Genomic DNA, 22,550 nt, shown 5'->3' with positions numbered 1-22,550 from the left:
AAGGCGAGAGGAACTCCAGGGTCGTGCCACCATTCCAATAGTCCCCCAGATGTGTCAGTCCATTCCAGAGGAACCTGTTTTCCCTGCACTGCCTTGACGTTCAAGCCGAGGATCGACTCCCACCACGTGTGCACGTGGGACAGCCCTGTGGGAAAGCCTCGTGGGAAAGTCTCGTGGGAAAGAATCGAGAGAAAACCATAAATCCTTTGATCCACACGGCGGACTGCGTGACAGTGCTGCTACCGCTCTGGAGGAAAGCGCAAGTGCATGCCCGCATTCGAGACGAGGACTGACTCCCCTGGGGAGACTCCAGAAGTACCCCAAGATCCATGTCAGCACTGGAGAGGAATCCTCAGGTTCCGGCCCCGACTCCACACAAGGTCTTATGCACCGGCATCGACGGGAGAAAAATCCCGAGAGGCCCCCGAGGAACTCGCATGGGGACTGGCCTTTCCTGAGGCCACCAGAGCGGGTCCCTGAGGTCCCCGTCGTAAGTCGAGAGCACCTGCCGCAACTCGAGAAAATCCAGGAGGTTTTGCCCTCCAGGCGAGATGAGGCCCATTTCCGCTGAGGCTTCTAGAGGCAAATCACATCTAACCACTGCAACTTCCAAAGGGTCCTTCACACCCTTACTGCAACTCAAGAAGTTCCCCGACATACCCGTCTCCACTCGAGAGGAAGCACGTGGTGTCCCGAACACATCCAGGGGAGCCCCGTTTCCGCCTCCTAGCTCGAGATGAGGGATCCTTTCCCTGTTTCGTAGGGAAAGAATTCCCAGCGTTCCCGTCGCATCTCAAGAGGAGGCGCTCACCACAGGAAAGGCGAGAGGAACTCCAGGGTCGTGCCACCATTCCAAGAGTCCCCCAGATGTGTCAGTCCATTCCAGAGGAAACTGTTTTCCCTGCACTGCCTTGACGTTCAAGCCGAGGATCGACTCCCACCACGTGTGCACGTGGGACAGCCCTGTGGGAAAGCCTCGTGGGAAAGCCTCGTGGGAAAGACTCGAGGGAAAACCATAGATCCTTTGATCCACTCGGCGGACTGCGTGACACTGCTGCTACCGCTCTGGAGGAAAGCGCAATGCATGCCCGCATTCGAGACGACGACTGACTCCCCTCGGGAGACTCCAGACGTACCCCAAGATCCATGTCAGCTCTGGAGAGGAATCCTCAGGTTCCGGCCCCGACTCCACACAAGGTCTTAGGCCCCGGAATCGACGGGAGAGGAATCCAGAGACGCCCCCGAGGAACTCGCATGTGGACTGGCCTTTCCTGAGGCCACCAGAGCGGTTCCCTGAGGTCCCCGTCGTAAGTCGAGAGCACCTGCCGCAACTCGAGAAAATCCAGGAGGTTTTGCCCTCCAGGCGAGATGAGGCCCATTTCCGCTGAGGCTTCTCGAGGCCAATCACATGTAACCACTGGAACTTCCAAAGGGTTCTTCACACGTTTGCTGCAACTCAAGAAGTTCCCCGACATACCCGTCTCCACTCGAGAGGAAGCACGTGCGTTCCGCACACATCCAGGGGAGCCCCATTTCCGCCTCCTAGCTCGAGATGAGGGATCCTTTCCCTGTTTCGTAGGGAAAGAATTCCCGGCGTTCCCGTCGCATCTCAAGAGGAGGCGCTCTCCACAGGAAAGGCGAGAGGAACTCCAGGGTCGAGACACCATTCCAAGAGTCCCCCAGATGTGTCAGTCCATTCCAGAGGAAACTGTTTTCTCTGCACTGCCTTGACGTTCAAGCCGAGGATCGACTCCCACCACGTGTGCACGTGGGACAGCCCTGTGGGAAAGCCTCGTGGGAAATCCTCGTGGGAAAGACTCGAGGGAAAACCATAGATCCTTTGATTCACGGGGCGGAATGCGTGACACTGCTGCTACCGCTCTGGAGGAAAGCGCTAGTGCATGCCCGCATTCGAGACGAGGATTGACTCCCCTTGGGCGACTCCAGAAGTACCCCAAGATCCATGTCAGCACTGGAGAGGAATCCTCAGGTTCCGGCCCCGACCCCACACAATGTCTTAGGCCCCGGCATCGACGGGAGAGGAATCCCGAGACGCCCCTGAGGAACTCGCATGGGGACTGGCCTTTCCTGAGGCCACCAGAGCGGTTCCCTGAGGTCCCCGTCGTAATTCGAGAGCACCTGCCGCAACTCGAGAAAATCCAGGAGGTTTTGCCCTCCAGGCGAGATGAGGCCCATTTCCGCTGAGGCTTCTCGAGGCCAATCACATCTAACCACTGGAACTGCCAAAGGGTCCTTCGCACCATTGCTGCAACTCAAGAAGTTCCCCGACATACCCGTCTCCACTCGAGAGAAAGCACGTGGGGTCCCGCACACATCCAGGGGAGCCCCGTTTCCGCCTCCTAGCTCGAGATGAGGGATCCTTTCCCTGTTTCGTAGGGAAAGAATTCCCGGCGTTCCCGTCGCATCTCAAGAGGAGGCGCTCTCCACATGAAAGGCGAGAGGAACTCCAGGGTCGTGACACCATTCCAAGAGTCCCCCAGATGTGTCAGTCCATTCCAGAGGAACCTGTTTTCCCTGCACTGCCTTGACGTTCAAGCCGAGGATCGACTCCCACCACGTGTGCACGTGGGACAGCCCTGTGGGAAAGCCTCGTGGGAAAGCCTCGTGGGAAAGACTCGAGGGAAAACCATAGATCCTTTGATCCACGCGGTGGACTGCGTGACACTGCTGCTACCGCTCTGGAGGAAAGCGCAAGTGCATGCCCGCATTCGAGACGAGGACTGACTCCCCTGGGGAGACTCCAGAAGTACCCCAAGATCCATGTCAGCACTGGAGAGGAATCCTCAGGTTCCGGCCCCGACTCCACACAAGGTCTTAGGCCCCGGCATCGACGGGAGTGGAATCCCGAGAGGCCCCCGAGGAACTGGCATGGGGACTGGCCTTTCCTGAGGCCACCAGAGCGGTTCCCTGAGGTCCTCGTCGTAAGTCGAGAGCACCTGCCGCAACTCGAGAAAATCCAGGAGGTTTTGCCCTCCAGGCAAGATGAGGCCCATTTCCGCTGAGGCTTCTCGAGGCCAATCACATCTAACCACTGGAACTTCCAAAGGGTCCTTCACACCATTGCTGCAACTCAAGAAGTTCCCCGACATACCCGTCTGCACTCGAGAGGAAGCACGTGGGTCCCGCACACATCCAGGGGAGCCCCGTTTCCGCCTCCTAGCTCGAGATGAGGGATCCTTTCCCTGTTTCGTAGGGAAAGAATTCCCGGCGTTCCCGTCGCATCTCAAGAGGAGGCGCTCTCCACAGGAAAGGCGAGAGGAACTCCAGGGTCGTGACACCATTCCAAGAGTCCCCCAGATGTGTCAGTCCATTCCAGAGGAACCTGTTTTCCCTGCACTGCCTTGACGTTCAAGCCGAGGATCGACTCCCACCACGTGTGCACGTGGGACAGCCCTGTGGGAAAGCCTCGTGGGAAAGCCTCGTGGGAAAGACTCGAGGGAAAACCATAGATCCTTTGATCCACGCGGCGGACTGCGTGACACTGCTGCTACCGCTCTGGAGGAAAGCGCAAGTGCATGCCCGCATTCGAGACGAGGACTGACTCCCCTGGGGAGACTCCAGAAGTACCCCAAGATCCATGTCAGCACTGGAGAGGAATCCTCAGGTTCCGGCCCCGACTCCACACAAGGTCTTAGGCCCCGGCATCGACGGGAGAGGAATCCCGAGACGCCCCCGAGGAACTCGCATGGGGACTGGCCTTTCCTGAGGCCACCAGAGCGGGTCCCTGAGGTTTCCGTCGTATGTCGAGAGCACCTGCCGCAACTCGAGAAAATCCAGGAGGTTTTGCCCTCCAGGCGAGATGAGGCCCATTTCCGCTGAGGCTTCTCGAGGCCAATCACATCTAACCACTGGAACTTCCAAAGGGTCCTTCACACCCTTGCTGCAACTCAAGAAGATCCCCGACATACCCGTCTGCACTCGAGAGGAAGCACGTGGGGTCCCGCACACATCCAGGGGAGCCCCGTTTCCGCCTCCTAGCTAGAGATGAGGGATCCTTTCCCTGTTTCGTAGGGAAAGAATTCCCGGCGTTCCCGTCGCATCTCAAGAGGAGGCGCTCTCCACAGGAAAGGCGAGAGGAACTCCAGGGTCGTGCCACCATTCCAATAGTCCCCCAGATGTGTCAGTCCATTCCAGAGGAACCTGTTTTCCCTGCACTGCCTTGACGTTCAAGCCGAGGATCGACTCCCACCACGTGTGCACGTGGGACAGCCCTGTGGGAAAGCCTCGTGGGAAAGTCTCGTGGGAAAGACTCGAGAGAAAACCATAAATCCTTTGATCCACACGGCGGACTGCGTGACAGTGCTGCTACCGCTCTGGAGGAAAGCGCAAGTGCATGCCCGCATTCGAGACGAGGACTGACTCCCCTGGGGAGACTCCAGAAGTACCCCAAGATCCATGTCAGCACTGGAGAGGAATCCTCAGGTTCCGGCCCCGACTCCACACAAGGTCTTAGGCACCGGCATCGACGGGAGAGGAATCCCGAGAGGCCCCCGAGGAACTCGCATGGGGACTGGCCTTTCCTGAGGCCACCAGAGCGGGTCCCTGAGGTCCCCGTCGTAAGTCGAGAGCACCTGCCGCAACTCGAGAAAATCCAGGAGGTTTTGCCCTCCAGGCGAGATGAGGCCCATTTCCGCTGAGGCTTCTAGAGGCAAATCACATCTAACCACTGCAACTTCCAAAGGGTCCTTCACACCCTTTCTGCAACTCAAGAAGTTCCCCGACATACCCGTCTCCACTCGAGAGGAAGCACGTGGTGTCCCGAACACATCCAGGGGAGCCCCGTTTCCGCCTCCTAGCTCGAGATGAGGGATCCTTTCCCTGTTTCGTAGGGAAAGAATTCCCAGCGTTCCCGTCGCATCTCAAGAGGAGGCGCTCACCACAGGAAAGGCGAGAGGAACTCCAGGGTCGTGCCACCATTCCAAGAGTCCCCCAGATGTGTCAGTCCATTCCAGAGGAACCTGTTTTCCCTGCACTGCCTTGACGTTCAAGCCGAGGATCGACTCCCACCACGTGTGCACGTGGGACAGCCCTGTGGGAAAGCCTCGTGGGAAAGCCTCGTGGGAAAGACTCGAGGGAAAACCATAGATCCTTTGATCCACGCGGCGGACTGCGTGACACTGCTGCTACCGCTCTGGAGGAAAGCGCAATGCATGCCCGCATTCGAGACGACGACTGACTCCCCTCGGGAGACTCCAGACGTACCCCAAGATCCATGTCAGCTCTGGAGAGGAATCCTCAGGTTCCGGCCCCGACTCCACACAAGGTCTTAGGCCCCGGAATCGACGGGAGAGGAATCCAGAGACGCCCCCGAGGAACTCTCATGTGGACTGGCCTTTCCTGAGGCCACCAGAGCGGTTCCCTGAGGTCCCCGTCGTAAGTCGAGAGCACCTGCCGCAACTCGAGAAAATCCAGGAGGTTTTGCCCTCCAGGCGAGATGAGGCCCATTTCCGCTGAGGCTTCTCGAGGCCAATCACATGTAACCACTGGAACTTCCAAAGGGTTCTTCACACGTTTGCTGCAACTCAAGAAGTTCCCCGACATACCCGTCTCCACTCGAGAGGAAGCACGTGCGTTCCGCACACATCCAGGGGAGCCCCATTTCCGCCTCCTAGCTCGAGATGAGGGATCCTTTCCCTGTTTCGTAGGGAAAGAATTCCCGGCGTTCCCGTCGCATCTCAAGAGGAGGCGCTCTCCACAGGAAAGGCGAGAGGAACTCCAGGGTCGAGACACCATTCCAAGAGTCCCCCAGATGTGTCAGTCCATTCCAGAGGAAACTGTTTTCTCTGCACTGCCTTGACGTTCAAACCGAGGATCGACTCCCACCACGTGTGCACGTGGGACAGCCCTGTGGGAAAGCCTCGTGGGAAATCCTCGTGGGAAAGACTCGAGGGAAAACCATAGATCCTTTGATTCACGGGGCGGAATGCGTGACACTGCTGCTACCGCTCTGGAGGAAAGCGCTAGTGCATGCCCGCATTCGAGACGAGGATTGACTCCCCTTGGGCGACTCCAGAAGTACCCCAAGATCCATGTCAGCACTGGAGAGGAATCCTCAGGTTCCGGCCCCGACTCCACACAATGTCTTAGGCCCCGGCATCGACGGGAGAGGAATCCCGAGACGCCCCTGAGGAACTCGCATGGGGACTGGCCTTTCCTGAGGCCACCAGAGCGGTTCCCTGAGGTCCCCGTCGTAATTCGAGAGCACCTGCCGCAACTCGAGAAAATCCAGGAGGTTTTGCCCTCCAGGCGAGATGAGGCCCATTTCCGCTGAGGCTTCTCGAGGCCAATCACATCTAACCACTGGAACTGCCAAAGGGTCCTTCGCACCATTGCTGCAACTCAAGAAGTTCCCCGACATACCCGTCTCCACTCGAGAGAAAGCACGTGGGGTCCCGCACACATCCAGGGGAGCCCCGTTTCCGCCTCCTAGCTCGAGATGAGGGATCCTTTCCCTGTTTCGTAGGGAAAGAATTCCCGGCGTTCCCGTCGCATCTCAAGAGGAGGCGCTCTCCACATGAAAGGCGAGAGGAACTCCAGGGTCGTGACACCATTCCAAGAGTCCCCCAGATGTGTCAGTCCATTCCAGAGGAACCTGTTTTCCCTGCACTGCCTTGACGTTCAAGCCGAGGATCGACTCCCACCACGTGTGCACGTGGGACAGCCCTGTGGGAAAGCCTCGTGGGAAAGCCTCGTGGGAAAGACTCGAGGGAAAACCATAGATCCTTTGATCCACGCGGCGGACTGCGTGACACTGCTGCTACCGCTCTGGAGGAAAGCGCAAGTGCATGCCCGCATTCGAGACGAGGACTGACTCCCCTGGGGAGACTCCAGAAGTACCCCAAGATCCATGTCAGCACTGGAGAGGAATCCTCAGGTTCCGGCCCCGACTCCACACAAGGTCTTAGGCCCCGGCATCGACGGGAGTGGAATCCCGAGAGGCCCCCGAGGAACTCGCATGGGGACTGGCCTTTCCTGAGGCCACCAGAGCGGTTCCCTGAGGTCCTCGTCGTAAGTCGAGAGCACCTGCCGCAACTCGAGAAAATCCAGGAGGTTTTGCCCTCCAGGCAAGATGAGGCCCATTTCCGCTGAGGCTTCTCGAGGCCAATCACATCTAACCACTGGAACTTCCAAAGGGTCCTTCACACCATTGCTGCAACTCAAGAAGTTCCCCGACATACCCGTCTGCACTCGAGAGGAAGCACGTGGGTCCCGCACACATCCAGGGGAGCCCCGTTTCCGCCTCCTAGCTCGAGATGAGGGATCCTTTCCCTGTTTCGTAGGGAAAGAATTCCCGGCGTTCCCGTCGCATCTCAAGAGGAGGCGCTCTCCACAGGAAAGGCGAGAGGAACTCCAGGGTCGTGCCACCATTCCAAGAGTCCCCCAGATGTGTCAGTCCATTCCAGAGGAACCTGTTTTCCCTGCACTGCCTTGACGTTCAAGCCGAGGATCGACTCCCACCACGTGTGCACGTGGGACAGCCCTGTGGGAAAGCCTCGTGGGAAAGCCTCGTGGGAAAGACTCGAGGGAAAACCATAGATCCTTTGATCCACGCGGCGGACTGCGTGACACTGCTGCTACCGCTCTGGAGGAAAGCGCAAGTGCATGCCCGCATTCGAGACGAGGACTGACTCCCCTGGGGAGACTCCAGAAGTACCCCAAGATCCATGTCAGCACTGGAGAGGAATCCTCAGGTTCCGGCCCCGACTCCACAAAAGGACTTAGGCCCCGGCATCGACGGGAGAGGAATCCCCAGAGGCCCCCGAGGAACTCGCATGGGGACTGGCCTTTCCTGAGGCCACCAGAGCGGGTCCCTGAGGTCCCCGTCGTAAGTCGAGAGCACCTGCCGCAACTCGAGAAAATCCAGGAGGTTTTGCCCTCCAGGCGAGATGAGGCCCATTTCCGCTGAGGGTTCTGGAGGCTAATCACGTCTAACCACTGGAACTTCCAAAGGGTCCTTCACACCCTTGCTGCAACTCAAGAAGTTCCCCGACATACCCGTCTCCACTCGAGAGGAAGCACGTGGGGTCCCGCACACATCCAGGGGAGCCCCGTTTCCGCCTCCTAGCTCGAGATGAGGGATCCTTTCCCTGTTTCGTAGGGAAAGAATTCCCGGCGTTCCCGTCGCATCTCAAGAGGAGGCGCTCTCCACAGGAAAGGGGAGAGGAACTCCAGGGTCGTGCCATCATTCCAAGAGACCCCCAGATGTGTCAGTCCATTACAGAGGAACCTGTTTTCCCTGAACTGCCTTGACGTTCAAGCCGAGGATCGAGTCCCAACACGTGTGCACGTGGGACAGCCCTGAGGGAAAGCCTCATGGGAAAGCCTCCTGGGAAAGACTCGAGGGAAAACCATAGATCCTTTGATCCACGCGGCGGACTGCGTGACACTGCTACTACCGCTCTGGAGGAAAGCGCAAGTGCATGCCCGCATTCGAGACGAGAACTGACTCCCCTGGGGAGACTCCATAAGTACCCCAAGATCCATGTCAGCACTGGAGAGGAATCCTCAGGTTCCGGCCCCGACTCCACACAAGGTCTTAGGCCCCGGCATCGACGGGAGAGGAATCCCGAGAGGCCCCCAAGGAACTCGCATGGGGACTGGCCTTTCCTGAGGCCACCAGAGCGGGTCCCTGAGGTCCCCGTCGTAAGTCGAGAGCACCTGCCGCAACTCGAGAAAATCCAGGAGGTTTTGCACTCCAGGCGAGATGAGGCCCATTTCCGCTGAGGATTCTCGAGGCTAATCACGTCTAACCACTGGAACTTCCAAAGGGTCCTTCACACCCTTGCTGCAACTCAAGAAGTTCCCCGACATACCCGTCTCCACTCGAGAGGAAGCACGTGGGGTCCCGCACACATCCAGGGGAGCCCCGTTTCCGCCTCCTAGCTCGAGATGAGGGATCCTTTCCCTGTTTCGTAGGGAAAGAATTCCCGGCGTTCCCGTCGCATCTCAAGAGGAGGCGCTCTCCACAGGAAAGGGGAGAGGAACTCCAGGGTCGTGCCACCATTCCAAGAGACCCCCAGATGTGTCAGTCCATTCCAGAGGAACCTGTTTTCCCTGCACTGCCTTGACGTTCAAGCCGAGGATCGAGTCCCACCACGTGTGCACGTGGGACAGCCCTGAGGGAAAGCCTCGTGGGAAAGCCTCATGGGAAAGCCTCCTGGGAAAGACTCGAGGGAAAACCATAGATCCTTTGATCCACGCGGCGGACTGCGTGACACTGCTGCTACCGCTCTGGAGGAAAGCGCAAGTGCATGCCCGCATTCGACACGAGGACTGACTCCCCTGGGGAGACTCCAGAAGTACCCCCAAGATCCATGTCAGCACTGGAGAGGAATCCTCAGGTTCCGGCCCCGACTCCACACAAGGTCTTAGGCCCCGGCATCGACGGGAGAGGAATCCCGAGAGGCCCCCGAGGAACTCGCATGGGGACTGGCCTTTCCTGAGGCCATCAGAGCGGGTCCCTGAGGTCCCCGTCGTAAGTCGAGAGCACCTGCCGCAACTCGAGAAAATCCAGGAGGTTTTGCCCTCCAGGCGAGATGAGGCCCATTTCCGCTGAGGCTTCTCGAGGCCAATCACATCTAACCACTGGAACTTCCAAAGGGTCCTTCACACCCTTGCTGCAACTCAAGAAGTTTCCCAACATACCTGTCTCCACTCGAGAGGAAGCACGTGGGGTCCCGCACACATCCAGGGGAGCCCCGTTTCCGCCTCCTAGCTCGAGATGAGGGATCCTTTCCCTGTTTCGTAGGGAAAGAATTCCCGGCGTTCCCGTCGCATCTCAAGAGGAGGCGCTCTCCACAGGAAAGGCGAGAGGAACTCCAGGGTCGTGACACCATTGCAAGAGTCCCCCAGATGTGTCAGTCCATTCCAGAGGAACCTGTTTTCCCTGCACTGCCTTGACGTTCAAGCCGAGGATCGACTCCCACCACGTGTGCACGTGGGACAGCCCTGTGGAAAGCCTCGTGGGAAAGCCTCGTGGGAAAGACTCGAGGGAAAACCATAGATCCTTTGATCCACGCGGGGGACTGCGTGACACTGCTGCTACCGCTCTGGAGGAAAGCGCAAGTGCATGCCCGCTTTCGACACGAGGACTGACTCCCCTGGGGAGACTCCAGAAGTACCCCAAGATCCATGTCAGCACTGGAGAGGAATCCTCAGGTTCCGGCCCCGACTCCACACAAGGTCTTAGGCCCCGGCATCGACGGGAGAGGAATCCCGAGAAGCCCCCGAGGAACTCGCATGGGGACTGGCCTTTCCTGAGGCCACCAGAGCGGTTCCCTGAGGTCCCCGTCGTAAGTCGAGAGCACCTGCCGCAACTCGAGAAAATCCAGGAGGTTTTACCCTCCAGGGAAGATGAGGCCCATTTCTGCTGAGGCTTCTCGAGGCCAATCACATCTAACCACTGGAAATTCCAAAGGGTCCTTCACACCCTTGCTGCAACTCAAGAAGTTCTCCGACATACCCGTCTCCGCTCGAGAGGAAGCACGTGGGGTCCCGCACACATCCAGGGGAGCCCCGTTTCCGCCTCCTAGCTCGAGATGAGGGATCCTTTCCCTGTTTCGTAGGGAAAGAATTCCCGGCGTTCCCGTCGCATCTCAAGAGGAGGCGCTCTCCACAGGAAAGGCGAGAGGAACTCCAGGGTCGTGCCACCATTCCAAGAGTCCCCCAGATGTGTCAGTCCATTCCAGAGGAACCTGTTTTCCCTGAACTGCCTTGACGTTCAAGCCGAGGATCGACTCCCACCACGTGTGCACGTGGGACAGCCCTGTGGGAAAGCCTCGTGGGAAAGCCTCGTGGGAAAGACTCGAGGGAAAACCATAGATCCTTTATTCCACGCGGGGGACTGCGTGACACTGCTGCTACCGCTCTGGAGGAAAGCGCAAGTGCATGCCCGCATTCGAGACGAGGACTGACTCCCCTGGGGAGACTCCAGAAGTACCCCAAGATCCATGTCAGCACTGGAGAGGAATCCTCAGGTTCCGGCCCCGACTCCACACAAGGACTTAGGCTCCGGCATCGACGGGAGAGGAATCCCGAGAGGCCCCCGAGGACCTCGCATGGGGACTGGCCTTTCCTGAGGCCACAAGAGCGGGTCCCTGAGGTCCCCGTCGCAAGTCGAGAGCACCTGCCGCAACTCGAGAAAATCCAGGAGGTTTTGCCCTCCAGGCGAGATGAGGCCCATTTCCGATGAGGCTTCTCGAGGCCAATCATATCTAACCACTGGAACTTCCAAAGGGTCCTTCACACCATTGCTGCAACTCAAGAAGTTCCCCGACATACCCGTCTGCACTCGAGAGGAAGCACGTGGGGTCCCACACACATCCAGGGGAGCCCCGTTTCCGCCTCCTAGCTCGAGATGAGGGATCCTTTCCCTGTTTCGTAGGGAAAGAATTCCCGGCGTTCCAGTCGCAACTCAAGAGGAGGCGCTCTCCACAGGAAAGGAGAGAGGAACTCCAGGGTCGTGCCACCATTCCAAGAGTCCCCCAGATGTGTCAGTCCATTCCAGAGGAACCTGTTTTCCCTGCACTGCCTTGACGTTCAAGCCGAGGATCGACTCCCACCACGTGTGCACGTGGGACAGCCCTGTGGGAAAGCCTCGTGGGAAAGCCTCGTGGGAAAGACTCGAGGGAAAACCATAGATCCTTTGATCCACGAGGCGGACTGCGTGACACTGCTGCTACCGCTCTGGAGGAAAGCGCAAGTGCATGCCCGCATTCGAGACAAGGACTGACTCCCCTGGGGAGACTCCAGACGTACCCCAAGATCCATGTCAGCACTGGAGAGGAATCCTCAGGTTCCGGCCCCGACTCCACACAAGGTCTTAGGCCCTGGCATCGACGGGAGAGGAATACCGAGACGCCCCCGAGGAACTCGCATGGGGACTGGCCTTTCCTGAGGCCACCAGAGCGGGTCCCTGAGGTCCCCGTCGTAAGTCGAGAGCACCTGCCGCAACTCGAAAAAATCCAGGAGGTTTTGCCCTACAGGCGAGATGAGGCCCATTTCCGCTGAGGCTTCTCGAGGCCAATCACATCTAACCACTGGAACTTCCAAAGGGTCCTTCACACCATTGCTGCAACTCAAGAAGTTCCCCGACATACCCGTCTCCACTCGAGAGGAAGCACGTGGTGTCCCGCACACATCCAGGGGAGCCCCGTTTCCGCCTCCTAGCTCGAGAGGAGGGATCCTTTCCCTGTTTCTTAGCGAAAGAATTCCCGGCGTTCCCGTCGCATCTCAAGAGGAGGCGCTCTCCACAGGAAAGGCGAGAGGAACTCCAGGGTCGTGCCACCATTCCAAGAGTCCCCAAGATGTGTCAGTCCATTCCAGAGGAACCTGTTTTCCCTGCACTGCCTTGATGTTCAAGCCGAGGATCGACTCCCACCACGTGTGCACGTGGGACAGCCCTGTGGGAAATCCTCGTGGGAAAGCCTCGTGGGAAAGACTCGAGGGAAAACCATAGATACTTTGATCCACGCGGCGGACTGCGTGACACTGCTGCTACCGCTCTGGAGGAAAGCGCAAGTGCATGCCCGCATTCGAGACGAGGACTGACTCCCCTGGGGAGACTCCAGAAGTACCCCAAGATCCATGTCAGCACTGGAGAGGAATCCTCAGGTTCCGGCCCCGATTCCACACAAGGTCTTAGGCCCCGGCATCGACGGGAGAGGAATCCCGAGAGGCCCCGGAGGAACTCGCATGGGGACTGGCCTTTCCTGAGGCCACCAGAGCGGGTCCCTGAGGTCCCCGTCGTAAGTCGAGAGCACCTGCCGCAACTCGAGAAAATCCAGGAGGTTTTGCCCTCCAGGCGCGATGAGGCCCATTTCCGCTGAGGCTTCTCGAGGCCAATCACATCTAACCACTGGAACTTCCAAAGGGTCCTTCACACCATTGCTGCAACTCAAGAAGTTCCCCGACATACCCGTCTCCACTCGAGAGGAAGCACGTGGGGTCCCGCACACATCCAGGGGAGCCCCGTTTCCGCCTCCTAGCTCGAGATGAGGGATCCTTTCATTGTTTCGTAGGGAAAGAATTCCCGGCGTTCCCGTCGCATCTCAAGAGGAGGCGCTCTCCACAGGAAAGGCGAGAGGAACTCCAGGGTCGTGCCACCATTCCAAGAGTCCCCCAGATGTGTCAGTCCATTCCAGAGGAACCTGTTTTCCCTGCACTGCCTTGACGTTCAAGCCGAGGATCGACTCCCACCACGTGTGCACGTGGGACAGCCCTGTGGGAAAGCCTCGGGGGAAAGCCTCCTGGGAAAGACTCGAGGGAAAACCATAGATCCTTTGATCCACGCGGCGGACTGCGTGACACTGCTGCTACCGCTCTGGAGGAAAGCGAAGTGCATGCCCGCATTCGAGACGAGGACTGACTCCCCTGGAGAGACTCCAGAAGTACCCCAAGATCCATGTCAGCACTGGAGAGGAATCCTCAGGTTCCGGCCCCGACTCCACACAAGGTCTTAGGCCCCGGCATCGACGGGAGAGGAATCCCGAGAGGCCAACCGAGGAACTCGCATGGGGACTGGCCTCTCCTGAGGCCACCAGAGCGGGTCCCTGAGGTCCCCGTCGTAAGTCGAGAGCACCTGCCGCAACTCGAGAAAATCCAGGAGGTTTTGCCCTCCAGGCGAGATGAGGCCCATTTCCGCTGAGGCTTCTCGAGGCTAATCACGTCTAACCACTGGAACTTCCAAAGGGTCCTTCACACCCTTGCTGCAACTCAAGAAGTTCCCCGACATACCCGTCTGCACTCGAGAGGAAGAACGTGGGTCCCGCACACATCCAGGGGAGCCCCGTTTCCGCCTCCTAGCTCGAGATGAGGGATCCTTTCCCTGTTTCATAGGGAAAGAATTCCCGGCGTTCCCGTCGCATCTCAAGAGGAGGCGCTCTCCACAGGAAAGGCGAGAGGAACTCCAGGGTCGTGCCACCATTCCAAGAGTCCCCCAGATGTGTCAGTCCATTCCAGAGGAACCTGTTTTCCCTGAACTGCCTTGACGTTCAAGCCGAGGATCGACTCCCACCACGTGTGCACGTGGGACAGCCCTGTGGGAAAGCCTCGTGGGAAAGCCTCGTGGGAAAGACTCGAGGGAAAACCATAGATCCTTTGATCCACGCGGGGGACTGCGTGACACTGCTGCTACCGCTATGGAGGAAAGCGCAAGTGCATGCCCGCATTCGAGACGAGGACTGACTCCCCTGGGGAGACTCCAGAAGTACCCCAAGATCCATGTCAGCACTGGAGATGAATCCTCAGGTTCCGGCCCCGACTCCACACAAGGTCTTAGGCCCCGGCATCGACGGGAGAGGAATCCCGAGAGGCCCCCGAGGAACTCGCATGGGGACTGGCCTTTCCTGAGGCCACCAGAGCGGGTCCCTGAGGTCCCCGCCGTAAGTCGAGAGCACCTGCCGCAACTCGAGAAAATCCAGGAGGTTTTGCCCTCCAGGCGAGATGAGGCCCATTTCCGCTGAGGCTTCTCGAGGCCAATCACATCTAACCACTGGAACTTCCAAAGGGTCCTTCACACCATTGCTGCAACTCAAGAAGTTCCCTGACATACCCGTCTGCACTCGAGAGGAAGCACGTGGGGTCCCGCACACATCCAGGGGAGCCCCGTTTCCGCCTCCTAGCTCGAGATGAGGGATCCTTTCCCTGTTTCGTAGGGAAAGAATTCCCGGCGTTCCAGTCGCATCTCAAGAGGAGGCGCTCTCCACAGGAAAGGCGAGAGGAACTCCAGGGTCGTGCCACCATTCCAAGAGTCCCCCAGATGTGTCAGTCCATTCCAGAGGAACCTGTTTTCCCTGCACTGCCTTGACGTTCAAACGAGGATCGACTCCCACCACGTGTGCACGTGGGACAGCCCTGTGGGAAAGCCTCGTGGGAAAGCCTCGTGGGAAAGACTCGAGGGAAAACCATAGATCCTTTGATCCACGCGGCGGACTGCGTGACACTGCTGCTACCGCTCTGGAGGAAAGCGCAAGTGCATGCCCGCATTCGAGACAAGGACTGACTCCCCTGGGGAGACTCCAGACGTACCCCAAGATCCATGTCAGCACTGGAGAGGAATCCTCAGGTTCCGGCCCCGACTCCACACAAGGTCTTAGGCCCTGGCATCGACGGGAGAGGAATACCGAGACGCCCCCGAGGAACTCGCATGGGGACTGGCCTTTCCTGAGGCCACCAGAGCGGGTCCCTGAGGTCCCCGTCGTAAGTAGAGAGCACCTGCCGCAACTCGAGAAAATCCAGGAGGTTTTGCCCTCCAGGCGAGATGAGGCCCATTTCCGCTGAGGCTTCTCGAGGCCAATCACATCTAACCACTGGAACTTCCAAAGGGTCCTTCACACCATTGCTGCAACTCAAGAAGTTCCCCGACATACCCGTCTCCACTCGAGAGGAAGCACGTGGTGTCCCGCACACATCCAGGGGAGCCCCGTTTCCGCCTCCTAGCTCGAGATGAGGGATCCTTTCCCTGTTTCGTAGCGAAAGAATTCCCGGCGTTCCCGTCGCATCTCAAGAGGAGGCGCTCTCCACAGGAAAGGCGAGAGGAACTCCAGGGTCGTGCCACCATTCCAAGAGTCCCCAAGATGTGTCAGTCCATTCCAGAGGAACCTGTTTTCCCTGCACTGCCTTGACGTTCAAGCCGAGGATCGACTCCCACCACGTGTGCACGTGGGACAGCCCTGTGGGAAATCCTCGTGGGAAAGCCTCGTGCGAAAGACTCGAGGGAAAACCATAGATCCTTTGATCCACGCGGCGGACTGCGTGACACTGCTGCTACCGCTCTGGAGGAAAGCGCAAGTGCATGCCCGCATTCGAGACGAGGACTGACTCCCCTGGGGAGACTCCAGAAGTACCCCAAGATCCATGTCAGCACTGGAGAGGAATCCTCAGGTTCCGGCCCCGATTCCACACAAGGTCTTAGGCCCCGGCATCGACTGGAGAGGAATCCCGAGAGGCCCCCGAGGAACTCGCATGGGGACTGGACTTTCCTGAGGCCACCAGAGCGTGTCCCTGAGGTCCCCGTCGTAAGTCGAGAGCACCTGCCGCAACTCGAGAAAATCCAGGAGGTTTTGCCCTCCAGGCGCGATGAGGCCCATTTCCGCTGAGGCTTCTCGAGGCCAATCACATCTAACCACTGGAACTTCCAAAGGGTCCTTCACACCATTGCTGCAACTCAAGAAGTTCCCCGACATACCCGTCTCCACTTGAAAGGAAGCACGTGGGGTCCCGCACACATCCAGGGGAGCCCCGTTTCCGCCTCCTAGCTCGAGATGAGGGATCCTTTCATTGTTTCGTAGGGAAAGAATTCCCGGCGTTCCCGTCGCATCTCAAGAGGGGGCGCTCTCCACAGGAAAGGCGAGAGGAACTCCAGGGTCGTGACACCATTCCAAGAGTCCCCCAGATGTGTCAGTCCATTCCAGAGGAACCTGTTTTCCCTGCACTGCCTTGACGTTCAAGCCGAGGATCGACTCCCACCACGTGTGCACGTGGGACAGCCCTGTGGGAAAGCCTCGTGGGAAAGCCTCGTGGGAAAGACTCGAGGGAAAAACATAGATCCTTTGATCCACGCGGCGGACTGCGTGACACTGCTGCTACCGCTCTGGAGGAAAGCGCAATGCATGCCCGCATTCGAGACGAGGACTGACTCCCCTGGGGAGACTCCAGACGTACCCCAAGATCCATGTCAGCACTGGAGAGGAATCCTCAGGTTCCGGCCCCGACTCCACACAAGGTCTTAGGCCCCGGCATCAACGGGAGAGGAATCCCGAGACGCCCCCGAGGAACTCGCATGGGGACTGGCCTTTCCTGAGGCCACCAGAGCGGGTCCCTGAGGTCCCCGTCGTAAGTCGAGAGCACCTGCCGCAACTCGAGAAAATCCAGGAGGTTTTGCCCTACAGGCGAGATGAGGCCCAATTCCGCTGAGGCTTCTCGAGGCCAATCACATCTAACCACTGGAACTTCCAAAGGGTCCTTCACACCCTTGCTGCAACTCAAGAAGTTTCCCGACATACCCGTCTCCACTCGAGAGGAAGCACGTGGTTTCCCGCACACATCCAGGGGAGCCCCGTTTCCGCCTCCTAGCTCGAGATGAGGGATCCTTTCCGTTTCGTAGGGAAAGAATTCCCGGCGTTCCCGTCGCATCTCAAGAGGAGGCGCTCTCCACAGGAAAGGCGAGAGGAACTCCAGGTTCGTGCCACCATTCCAAGAGTCCCCCAGATGAGTCAGTCCATTCCAGAGGAACCTGTTTTCCCTGCACTGCCTTGACGTTCAAGCCGAGGATCGACTCCCACCACGTGTGCACGTGGGACAGCCCTGTGGGAAAGCCTCGTGGGAAAGCCTCGTGGGAAAGACTCGAGGGAAAACCATAGATTCTTTGATCCACGCGGCGGACTGCGTGACACTGCTGCTACCGCTCTGGAGGAAAGAGCAATGCATGCCCGCATTCGAGACGAGGACTGACTCCCCTGGGGAGACTCCAGAAGTACCCCAAGATCCATGTCAGCACTGGAGAGGAATCCTCAGGTTCCGGCCCCGACTCCACACAAGGTCTTAGGCCCCGGCATCGACGGGAGAGGAATCCCGAGAGGCCCCCGAGGAACTCTCATGGGGACTGGCCTTTCCTGAGGCCAACAGATCGGTTCCCTGAGGTCCCCGTCGTAAGTCGAGAGCACCTGCCGCAACTCGAGAAAATCCAGGAGGTTTTGCCCTCCAGGTGAGATGAGGCCCATTTCCGCTGAGGCTTCTCGAGGCCAATGACATCTAACCACTGGAACTTCCAAAGGGTCCTTCACACCATTGCTGCAACTCAAGAAGTTCCCCGACACACCCGTCTCCACTCGAGAGGAAGCACATGGTGTCCCGCACACATCCAGGGGAGCCCCGTTTCCGCCTCCTAGCTCGAGATGAGGGATCCTTTCCCTGTTTCGTAGGGAAAGAATTCCCGGCGTTCCCGTCGCATCTCAAGAGGAGGCGCTCTCCACAGGAAAGGCGAGAGGAACTCCAGGGTCGTGCCACCATTCCAAGAGTCCCCCAGATGTGTCAGTCCATTCCAGAGGAACCTGTTTTCCCTGCACTGCCTTGACGTTCAAGCCGAGGATCGACTCCCACCACGTGTGCACGTGGGACAGCCATGTGGGAAAGCTTCGTGGGAAAGCCTCGTGGGAAAGACTCGAGGGAAAACCATAGATCCTTTGATCCACGCGGCGGACTGCGTTACACTGCTGCTACCGCTCTGGAGGAAAGCGCAAGTGCATGCCCGCATTCGAGACGAGGACTGACTCCCCTGGGGAGACTCCAGAAGTACCCCAAGATCCATGTCAGCACTGGAGAGGAATCCTCAGGTTCCGGCCCCGACTCCACACAAGGTCTTAGGCCCCGGCATCGACTGGAGAGGAATCCCGAGACGCCCCCGAGGAACTCGCATGGGGACTGGCCTTTCCTGAGGCCACCAGAGCGGGTCCCTGAGGTCCCCGTCGTAAGTAGAGAGCACCTGCCGCAACTCGAGAAAATCCAGGAGGTTTTGCCCTCCAGGCGAGATGAGGCCCATTTCCGCTGAGGCTTCTCGAGGCCAATCACATCTAACCACTGGAACTTCCAAAGGGTCCTTCACACCATTGCTGCAACTCAAGAAGTTCCCCGACATACCCGTCTCCACACGAGAGGAAGCACGTGGGGTCCCGCAAACATCCAGGGGAGCCCCGTTTCCGCCTCCTAGCTCGAGATGAGGGATCCTTTCCCTGTTTCGTAGGGAAAGAATTCCCGGCGTGCCCGTCGCATCTCAAGAGGAGGCGCTTTCCACAGGAAAGGCGAGAGGAACTCCAGGGTCGTGCCACCATTCCAAGAGTCCCCCAGATGTGTCAGTCCATTCCAGAGGAACCTGTTTTCCCTGCACTCCCTTGACGTTCAAGCCGAGGATCGACTCCCAACACGTGTGCACGTGGGACAGCCCTGTGGGAAAGCCTCGTGGGAAAGCCTCGTGGGAAAGACTCGAGGGAAAACCATAGATCCTTTGATCCACGCGGCGGACTGCGTGACACTGCTGCTACCGCTCTGGAGGAAAGCGCAATGCATGCCCGCATTCGAGACGAGGACTGACTCCCCTGGGGAGACTCCAGAAGTACCCCAAGATCCATGTCAGCACTGGAGAGGAATCCTCAGGTTCCGGCCCCGACTCCACACAAGGTCTTAGGCCCCGGCATCGACGGGAGAGGAATCCCGAGACGCCCCCGAGGAACTCGCATGGGGAATGGCCTTTCCTGAGGCCACCAGAGCGGGTCCCTGAGGTCCCCGTCGTAAGTCGAGAGCACCTGCCGCAACTCGAGAAAATCCAGGAGGTTTTGCCCTCCAGGCGAGATGAGGCCCATTTCCGCTGAGGCTTCTCGAGGCCAATCACATCTAACCACTGGAACTTCCAAAGGGTCCTTCACACCATTGCTGCAACTCAAGAAGTTCCCCGACATACCCGTCTCCACTCGAGAGGAAGCACGTGGGGTCCCGCACACATCCAGGGGAGCCCCGTTTCCGCCTCCTAGCTCGAGATGAGGGATCCTTTCCCTGTTTCGTAGGGAAAGAATTCCCGGCGTGCCCGTCGCATCTCAAGAGGAGGCGCTCTCCACAGGAAAGGCGAGAGGAACTCCAGGGTCGTGCCACCATTCCAAGAGTCCCCCAGATGTGTCAGTCCATTCCAGAGGAACCTGTTTTCCCTGCACTGCCTTGACGTTCAAGCCGAGGATCGACTCCCACCACGTGTGCACGTGGGACAGCCCTGTGGGAAAGCCTCGTGGGAAAGCCTCGTGGGAAAGACTCGAGGGAAAACCATAGATCCTTTGATCCACGCGGCGGACTGCGTGACACTGCTGCTACCGCTCTGGAGGAAAGCGCAAGTGCATGCCCGCATTCGAGACGAGGACTGACGCCCCTGGGGAGACTCCAGAAGTACCCCAAGATCCATGTCAGCACTGGAGAGGAATCCTCAGGTTCCGGCCCCGACTCCACGCAAGGTCTTAGGACCCGGCATCTACGGGAGAGGAATCCCGAGACGCCCCCGAGGAACTCGCTTGGGGACTGGCCTTTCCTGAGGCCACCAGAGCGGGTCCCTGAGGTCCCCGTCGTAAGTCGAGAGCACCTGCCGCAACTCGAGAAAATCCAAGAGGTTTTGCCCTCCAGGCGAAATGAGGCCCATTTCCGCTGAGGCTTCTCGAGGCCAATCACATCTAACCACTGGAACTTCCAAAGGGTCCTTCACACCATTGCTGCAACTCAAGAAGTTCCCCGATATACCCGTCTCCACTCGAGAGGAAGCACGTGGGGTCCCGCACACATCCAGGGGAGACCCGTTTCCGCCTCCTAGCTCGAGATGAGGGATCCTTTCCCTGTTTCGTAGGGAAAGAATTCCCGGCGTTCCCGTCGCATCTCAAGAGGAGGCGCTCTCCACAGGAAAGGCGACAGGAACTCCAGGGTCGTGACACCATTCCAAGAGTCCCCCAGATGTGTCAGTCCCTTCAAGAGGAACCTGTTTTCCCTGCACTGCCTTGACGTTCAAGCCGAGGATCGACTCCCACAACGTGTGCACGTGGGACAGCCCTGTGGGAAAGCCTCGTGGGAAAGCCTCGTGGGAAAGACTCGAGGGAAAACCATAGATACTTTGATCCACGCGGCGGACTGCGTGACACTGCTGCTACCGCTCTGGAGGAAAGCGCAATGCATGCCCGCATTCGAGACGAGGACTGACTCCCCTGGGGAGACTCCAGACGTACCCCAAGATCCATGTCAGCACTGGAGAGGAATCCTCAGGTTCCGGCCCCGACTCCACACAAGGTCTTAGGCCCCGGCATCGACGGGAGAGGAATCCCGAGACGCCCCCGAGGAACGCGCATGGGGACTGGCCTTTCCTGAGGCCACCAGAGCGGTTCCCTGAGGTCCCCGTCGTAAGTCGAAAGCACCTGCCGCAACTCGAGAAAATCCAGGAGGTTTTGCCCGCCAGGCGAGATGAGGCCCATTTCTGATGAGGCTTCTCGAGGCAAATCACATCTAACCACTGGAACTTCCAAAGGGTCCTTCACACCATTGCTGCAACTCAAGAAGTTCCCCGACATACCCGTCTCCAATCGAGAGGAAGCACGTGGGGTCCCGCACACATCCAGGGGAGCCCCGTTTCCGCCTCCTAGCTCGAGATGAGGGATCCTTTCCCTGTTTCGTAGGGAAAGAATTCCCGGCGTTCCCGTCGCATCTCAAGAGGAGGCGCTCTCCACAGGAAATGCGAGAGGAACTCCAGGGTCGTGCCACCATTCCAAGAGTCCCTCAGATGTGTCAGTCCATTCCAGAGGAACCTGTTTTCCCTGCACTGCCTTGACGTTCAAGCCGAGGATCGACTCCCACCACGTGTGCACGTGGGACAGCCCTGTGGGAAAGCCTCGTGGGAAAGCCTCGTGGGAAAGACTCGAGGGAAATCCATAGATCCTTTGATCCACGCGGCGGACTGCGTGACACTGCTGCTACCGCTCTGGAGGAAAGCGCAAGTGCATGCCCGCATTCGACACGAGGACTGACTCCCCTGGGGAGACTCCAGAAGTACCCCAAGATCCATGTCAGCACTGGAGAGGAATCCTCAGGTTCCGGCCCCGACTCCACACAAGGTCTTAGGCCCCGGCATCGACGGGAGAGAAATCCCGAGAGGCCCCCGAGGAACTCGCATGGGGACTGGCCTTTCCTGAGGCCACCAGAGCGGGTCCCTGAGGTCCCCGTCGTAAGTCGAGAGCACCTGCCGCAACTCGAGAAAATCCAGGAGGTTTTGCCCTACAGGCGAGATGAGGCCCATTTCCGCTGAGGCTTCTCGAGGCCAATCACATCTAACCACTGGAACTTCCAAAGGGTCCTTCACACCATTGCTGCAACTCAAGAAGTTCCCCGACATACCCGTCTCCACTCGAGAGGAAGCACGTGGTGTCCCGCACACATCCAGGGGAGCCCCGTTTCCGCCTCCTAGCTCGAGATGAGGGATCCTTTCCCTGTTTCGTAGCGAAAGAATTCCCGGCGTTCCCGTCGCATCTCAAGAGGAGGCGCTCTCCACAGGAAAGGCAAGAGGAACTCCAGGGTCGTGCCACCATTCCAAGAGTCCCCAAGATGTGTCAGTCCATTCCAGAGGAACCTGTTTTCCCTGCACTGCCTTGACGTTCAAGCCGAGGATCGACTCCCACCACGTGTGCACGTGGGACAGCCCTGTGGGAAATCCTCGTGGGAAAGCCTCGTGGGAAAGACTCGAGGGAAAACCATAGATCCTTTGATCCACGCGGCGGACTGCGTGACACTGCTGCTACCGCTCTGGAGGAAAGCGCAAGTGCATGCCCGCATTCGAGACGAGGACTGACTCCCCTGGGGAGACTCCAGAAGTACCCCAAGATCCATGTCAGCACTGGAGAGGAATCCTCAGGTTCCGGCCCCGATTCCACACAAGGTCTTAGGCCCCGGCATCGACGGGAGAGGAATCCCGAGAGGCCCCCGAGGAACTCGCATGGGGACTGGCCTTTCCTGAGGCCACC

This window comes from Ovis canadensis, chromosome 7 (genome assembly GCF_042477335.2).
Source record: "Ovis canadensis isolate MfBH-ARS-UI-01 breed Bighorn chromosome 7, ARS-UI_OviCan_v2, whole genome shotgun sequence".
In the NCBI taxonomy this organism is placed as follows: Eukaryota; Metazoa; Chordata; class Mammalia; order Artiodactyla; family Bovidae; genus Ovis; species Ovis canadensis.
This window is presented reverse-complemented; position numbering follows the sequence as displayed.